The sequence below is a fragment of the Salvia hispanica genome, unplaced genomic scaffold, assembly GCF_023119035.1.
Source record: "Salvia hispanica cultivar TCC Black 2014 unplaced genomic scaffold, UniMelb_Shisp_WGS_1.0 HiC_scaffold_112, whole genome shotgun sequence".
Taxonomy (NCBI): domain Eukaryota; kingdom Viridiplantae; phylum Streptophyta; class Magnoliopsida; order Lamiales; family Lamiaceae; genus Salvia; species Salvia hispanica.
Window position 1 is genome coordinate 8,766 of NW_025951383.1, and position 8,127 is coordinate 16,892.

Consider the following 8,127-nt stretch of genomic DNA (forward strand, 5'->3'; position numbering starts at 1 on the left):
ATGGTAAATCTTGGAGCAAATTTAGGGCATCTCGGATTCGCCGCCTTTATCCGGCGGGCCGCCGCACCTTGGCCGGCGGTCGCCGCGTTGGAGTCCAGAGAGTCTGTTTCTCCGGCGGCGGACCGCCGCATGACTTCCGGCGGTCGCTGGGCGAGACTTCTCTTCCAAGTGTATTTTTCCGAGGCAGACCGCTGCACCGCTCTGTCCGGCGGGCGCCGACGGCCGCCGGGCGCCGTCTCGACTCTAGATTTCCAGACTTTGCGTTTTGGCTCCCTTTTTCGGCTCAATTATGCACATTTCTCACAAAATACGTCAAAATACCATAATAGACAAAATATGCAAATAATGGACGTGTAGAGTGACTTTGACATAAAAAACGGACCAAATAATGGCCTTAAAATAGTGCAAAATCCGAGCGTATCACCTATGAGTTTAGTTACACATAGTGAAATAAGCTAAACACATAGATTGAAGGGAAGACAATTTGAACATAAAACTAAAGCAAATAAAAACCGTATGTTGAATCCTTGTCGTTCTTGATGTTCTTGAAATCCTTCTTCAACTCCTTGCGCAATTGAAGTACTCTAGCTTTTGATCTCTGTGAATTATTTTGCAAAAAGAAGCTCTCTGTTTGATGAAGCTTGAGGTCCTATTTATAGGGGAAAGCCAATCCTCATTGTAGAAGGAAAATATCTTAGAAATATGGTAAATCTTGGAGCAGATCTAGGGCTAATCGGATTCACCGCCTTTCTCCGGTGGGCCGCCGCACCTTGGCCGGCGGTCGCCGCGTTGGAGTCCAGAGTCTCTGTTCCTTCGGCGACGTACCGCCGCATGACTTCCGGCGGTCACCAGGCGAGACTCTCTTCCAAGTGTAATTTTCCGATGCAGGCCTCTGCATTGCTCTAGCCGCCAGGTGCCGGCGGTCGTCGGTCGCCGTCTGACTCCAGATTTCCAAACTTTGCGTTTTGTCTCTCTTTTTCGGCTCAATTTTATGCACATTTCTCACAAAACTCGTCAAAATACCAAAATAGATGAAATATGCAAATAATGGACGTGTAGAGTGACTTTGACATCAAAAACGGACCAAATAATGGCCTTAAAACAGTGCAAAATCCGAGCGTATCACGTTTTAAAGTTATGGGATATTGTTCAAAAGTTAGTTACAACTAATTTGTAAAATTGACCTTAATATCCTTATTAACGTTTTTTGTTGATTGTATTGACATTTCAGGGTTGATGATCTAGGCCCTTAATTTAAATATCTAATAGCTATTATTTAATTATAGTTAGCAATTAAGTATTGAGTTAGCAATATAACACTATCACGTTATAATATGTGTATTTAAATACAAATTTGTAACCAAGTTGTCTTATTTTATTTTTTAAAACTTAAATAAAATGAAAATTGTCAACAATTTATTCTTATTAAACTATTTCGAATTTTTAAAGAACATTATCGTGAGTAGAATTATAAGATTTTCATCTTTCATAAGAAACAATCATCTACCTAATTATTGTGATGACTTTTTAAGAGATACTTCATTTCACAATTTAATTTATGTAATAGTAAATCTTTCCCATGCATTGTCATGACAAATGACAAGTTACAAAACACAATGTTTAATGTTTTATCTTAAATGTTATAGAATGTACAGACTAAGTACATGAACTACGTGAATGCATGCTTAGAATAAAAATATCCATAAATGCAAAAAAAAAAAAAAAAAAAAAAAAAAAGGCGTAAATACTTTAGTCGCTCTAAGAATTAAAAAACAAAAATTCTAGGGAGTTCCTTTTTACTATTTGGAGAGAAAATTATAAATACTCCATATGTAGTAGTACTACAATACTACCCACAAAGGTCAACAAAAATTAATAATACTAGTATTACACCCGTGCGATGCACGGATCAGTATTTTGAAAATATGGATCTTATGTTGAAACAACACAATATTAAATGCATCATCACAACTAATATCATTATCATCACAAACAATAAGATAGAAATTGTTACTCTTCTTCCAAAAGTAGTTCCCCAAGTCAAACCCTGTATCTCACCATCTCTCTCCGGAATTTCTACCCTCCAATCATCACTCTCTCACTCAATGTTCTTCTAATTTGTCTCTCAATTCTCTATCACTCACACCCTCTCCAATCAACTATCCTTTCATCAAATAAATACTCCCCAAAATTATGGGAATAAAAATCAAATATTTGAATAGCATCAACAAACAATATCATCATCATCACAAAACTAAAAGAAATGCTCAAACATATAAAAAAAAGACACCTTGAGTAATCTGCTCAAATTTGATGAAAGAGCCTTCAAAAATGTAGTCTTCCCACAACATGAAGAACCGAGTAGCAAAGTCATTCTATAATAAATATATAGATATTAAATGAATGAATATAAGTGAAGAACTATGAACATTAGTTTAATATGAAGACAAAGTTGTGATTTCAAGTGTAAAAATATTGATATCACCACCATCATCATAAACCAAAAGAAAGGCTCAACATATGAAAAATGTAAAATTGTAAAAAACCTGAATACTTATTTCCACATCCACTTCTAAGGCACCTGAACAAAGTAAGCAAAATATTTAAATCCTCGTGATTCTTAAAAGAAATTTTTTTTTGTTTGTTTTGTCGAATCTGACCTTCTGCAGGATCATCATTCACTGGAGCTTATGCATATTCAATTTCTAAAAATTTACAATAGCCATTTTAGATTATCCTCCACTATATTGTCTTACAAATTTCGAAAGACTTCTTTGTACACAACATTAACAGTAGAATCAACACCAACATCATCCTCATCACAAACCAAAATCTTCAAACCTTCACGACTTGTAACTCTTGAAATTGCAACATAAAATTGTCCATGACTAAATACAGGCTTTCTCAAAAATAATCCAACATGAGCAAGAGATTGTCCTTGACTTTTGTTGATGGTCATTGCATATGATACAATCAAAGGAAATTGTCGACGTTGAAACTTGAACGGCAATCTTGTATCAGAAGGTACTAACGACATCCTAGGTATCAACACTTTATGACCAATATTATGCCCACTCAAAACTTCTCCTTCCAAAATATGATCACCCAATCGTGAAATATTCAAACGGGTACCGTTACACAATCCATGAGAAGGATCTATATTTCTCAATAACATTACAGGGGTACCAATCTTCAGTAATAGTTCATGGTTGGGAGTACCCGAACATTTTAACTGATTCAAAAATTCAACACCATGCACTTGAGACAAAGCACTAAAGTTCGAGTCGGATTTTGATATGCTATCCGAACTAAAATAAGCACGTGCTTCAGATTGATTCAAAGAAATCATATAATTATTAACCAAATCCACCATGTCTAATGTAGGAGCCAAAATAGCTCGATCATGCAAATGAGAACTTAATTCACCATGGTTCATGTAATTTGGATAAGTGCTCGAAACAATTGTTCTTAAAGGATCACCATCAACCTTCAACAAAAGGTCACTCGGAATATTATATTAGCATAACCATCATTGGAATCCCCAACAACTCCATCTCCAATAGATGCAATCCATTCTTAAAATTCTTTCAACTTCGAAGCTTCCTCGGCAGATGCAATACCAAAAAGTCTCATATTTTTCGTCAACCTCAAAACTTTGCAACTTTTCCAAAGATAGGAAGAATTAATAGTAGCATTAACAATATCTTGGCGACTACCCTTAGGAACAACCGGTAGTATCTGTCTAAAATCACCACCAAAAACAACAGTTTTCCCACCAAATGGCAATTCCATACTCGATTCGGTGACATTTCGCACGATATCTCGCAAACTCTTATCTAAAGCCTCGATACAATCTTTATGGGTCATTGGAGCTTCATCCCATATGATAAGTTTTGCCCTTTGGATCAATAAGGCAAGTTCACTTCCTTGATTGATATTACAAGTTGAATCTTCATTTGGATTTATAGGAATCTTAAACCGAGAATGAGCAGTTCTTCCTCCAGGCAATAACAGCGAGGCTATGCCACTTGAAGCAACATTCAACACAATTTCACCTTTTGATCGTATAGCCGCTGACAATGATTTCCACAAAAATGTTTTTCCCGTGCCACCATAACCATAGACGAAAAACATTCCACCAATACTTGAATTCACTGACAACATAATGATATCAAATACATGTCGTTGCTCATCAGTGAACTTCGATGTGAAGTTCATAATATCTTTCAATAAAACTATACGATCATAAGATAATTCTTTATTTATCATTCTATCATAAGAACACTGAAAATACTCTGAGGAGGGATATGGAATACCATCAAAATTTTGCAAACTTCTCCCAACATTTACCAAGAGTTTGTCAATCTCAACCAAAGCAAAGTTCTTTATTTGATCATCATCCAACATCAAATCTGAAAATATTTCTATACTTATAAGTTGATAATTTGAAAAACACATGAATTATAAGATGAATTTAGGAAAAAAAAACAAAATACCTGGATTATTGGACAATCTTCGTTGTTTGTAAAGAACATCTTCATATAGAAACTTCCAACAACTGTCCCACACAAAATTTGGGCGAGAAATTGATTCAGAAGACAATAAAGTCACAAATAGTTTTCTTAAACAATCTGTAGATGCCCAAAAACTTGCTTCAATAATGCCATCAATATATTCCTTATCATCATCTAACAACCCCAAAGCAAAACAGGCATCCCGAAATGTAGCATGTTGAATACCATTTACAGTTCTAATTTCTTCATAACTTGTAGCTCCACGAACTATATTCAACATACATCTAAGATAATATAATTCACCTGATCCTGGAGCAATGTGAAACAATCTCCCGATAGCAAATTTCTTCTTCCTAAGTTGCCAACAACCTTCTTTCCATACAAATTTTGTAGGAAATTCAGAATAAATTAGATCCCTACCTTGAAGATATTTTTTATTTGCATCCATCCAACCCAAAAACTTACTCTGATGAGCTATTTTTCGATCCAACATAATATCTAGAGGTTCGAATTCTGAAAAAACAGCACTTTGTTCATTTTCAATATGAAACCCCAACCTTTCAACTGATGGATCTTTAAACTGGATATCAAATCCAAATATTCTCCAAATAGCCTCACAAGAAGAGATGTACCTACAATCATAATACAGATTCACTTCATCAATATTGTTCTCATTCCCATCCATACCTGATTCCATGAAAGTGGTTGTAATACGATCTTGCCCTTTATTGACGTATTTGAATAAGTACTTAATCGATCGCGATCGATTACACCACTCAACATTTATATGACATCCATATTTCATGAGCAGATAACGATAGTGAGGTACAACATATTGATTATCTAATGGAATGCCATTTTTCATAATAACACGACCATTATCCCTGCGCCTATAAGCAGGATACCCTTCTTCGTCAAATGTTGTCACATCAAGAAACCTTTTAGGAAAGTGTTTGCTACACCGGCCATTTGACATGCATGGAGATGATGGATAAGAAATGCCACAAGGACCATGTACCATAAATTCTTCAACATAAGCATAATAGTGTGGATCATTTTCAAATGAAGGAATTTCAGCCGAAATTAATTTATCAATTTGCTCAACACCAAACTCCATGTCATCTTTACTTAAAAAAAGCAAGATATGTGCATGGGGCAATCCACGTTTCTGGAATCCAACAGTGTAAATAACTGCAACAAAAAATTATTGATAAAACCTTAGTGTGATATACCTTACACTAAAAAATATGATAAAAATAATTGAAAATTAGTAGAAACAAACCTGCTTGGACATTCCCAAATATTTTTTTATGTCGAATATCTCTTATAAAACCGTCCAATTTAACTTTGAAGACTCGACAAACAATATCAGGTCGATCAGTCGACTTCAATCCTCTAATATCAACAAATCTTACAATCTCCGGCCACTTTGGATTGCAGGTAAATGTAATAAAAAGATTTGGATAACCAAACCAACCACATATAGCCATAGCATCTTGATAATTTTGAATCATATACCGCGCACCTCCAACAAAGGTCGAAGGTAAAATAATCCGCTTACCATGTGTAGAAGGATCAGTCTCTCCTCTAAATACAGCATCTACCAAACCTTTATACATATCAACCCTCAATTGCTTTTGATGAGTTTGAACAAACCTCAATCGTCCAGCTTCAATCATTGTGTATGCATCAACCACAAATTGTTGGAATAGTCTCCGAGAGTACAAAATAGTGGCAGGCTCATCTTCTCTTTCATGCAAACGAAAAGAGAAATATTCCCTCGGACTAATTTTCTTTCTATCATATGAGCGAGAACTATTAGAAGTTGCAAAACCAATATCTTCTCTATAACCATCCTCACCATAAGGGAATAGAAGTGGATATTGTAAACCTAGATAAGAGGGATGTAATTCATCAATGCGCTGCAGTTCACCAGTTTGTGTTAGAACAATAATGTCCCTGTTACCCAAAGCTTCATCAAAGTCCCCAACTATTAGGCAGCAACTTCAGATACAGAGGGTAAATTATAGGTTCTTCCATCTTTACCTCGTTTTCCAATCAATCTTAAATTGACATTCTGATGGTTACTTTCGACAATCATCTGCTTAGCCATTCGAAAAGATTTCACTAAAACATTATTTTCATCTAACATCTTCTGAATATCAACAACAATTTCCACATGAAGCTCATTCACGTCGTTCTTTCACATAAAAAGAAATATAATAATTATAAAAGCTCAAATAAAACGAACATTTTATTACAACAACAATAGGAGAAAAACATACCTTACTGACTCCACGCTATTATTAACCTCATTATCAGTATCGTAAATATATAGTTGGGCAAACTTTGGTTTTTCACCATCCAACGGCATTAAACTGCCAATAAGTTGATAATTTTGTCCATGCAAACGAAAAGTTGGAGGAGATTTTCCAATATTCAAACTGTTATCAATCTTGCCTCCCACAGATGTAAATCCAAACATGGCATTGTAAGAACGGATATTTTTCAAAAAGTGTTTGCTCTTCTCATCTTCGGAATACATTAAGTTATCCAAACTTATTGGTATAGACGGCTGTTGGGACTACCGCAGCGGAAGACACGGAAACCAAACAGGTCCTTTACCGGATCTATTTAGGTGATTATGCATTCGACTCCAATTTCATGCAATAAACATAGATCTATAGATATAACATCAAATAAACACATAATCATCCATATTCGATGTAGATTCGATTGTTACCTCATAATCCATCATTGGATTGACGTTGCTAGCTGCACCACCCGGAGATCCTTGGTTTATCGACCACGAATCTTCCAACCTATTCCCTTGTCCTTAATTCTCCATCTGTGTGGGCTGATCTCGAAGAACCAAATAAAAGTGATATGAGATCTAGGGAAAACCAACACAAACACGAAATTGTCTTGATCTAATCCTATGAATTAGGATAGAACAAGAACAAAAACCAAAACCCTAATCTCCCTCGTGCAAAGGCACGAAAACCGAGGCAAGAGGGGAGAGAGAGAGCGCCGGTTATGGCGGCTAGGGTTAGGGTTTGTGATGTGTGGAGTGCTTACTAGGGTTTCCCATCTCTACACTATTTATAAGCATGGGCTTGTTGGGCTAGGATGGGGATCCATGGAATGACTTAAGTGTTGGGCTCACCCATTAGATAAATTACTAATTAAATCAAATGACCCATGATTTAATATACTATCAATGGAATATTATTTTGTTCCACTAAAGAATAATATTGCACTCCCACTTAAATCACCAAATTACAAATAACTTGGGTCCATTTTATTTTATAATATTTCTCGCGTTTAAGATTATCTTGATCCGTCAATTTAATTCTTTTGTCTGCTATGTGACTAGAATTAAATTAATTCTCCAAAGAGTTTTTCTAGTTTGAAACTTTATTTATTTATTATTCGTGGAATAAATTCCAACTGCGCAGTTTTCTGAATAATAAATTCCTTTTTCAAACACCTCTTGGGGATCACCCTTTAGGGATTTAATCATACCACACTGGGCACGCGAATTCTATGAAATAATATTCCAATACCTTCATGTTATTCAATTACTACCACCCAAGATATCATGAACTTGAGT

The 8,127-nt window shown here is 35.6% G+C and overlaps 1 pseudogene; it reads right to left on the reverse strand.

The window, feature by feature from the left end:
• Positions 1-2,752: 2,752 nt before the first annotated feature.
• Positions 2,753-7,059, reverse strand: LOC125197955 (annotated as a pseudogene).
• Positions 7,060-8,127: the final 1,068 nt, after the last annotated feature.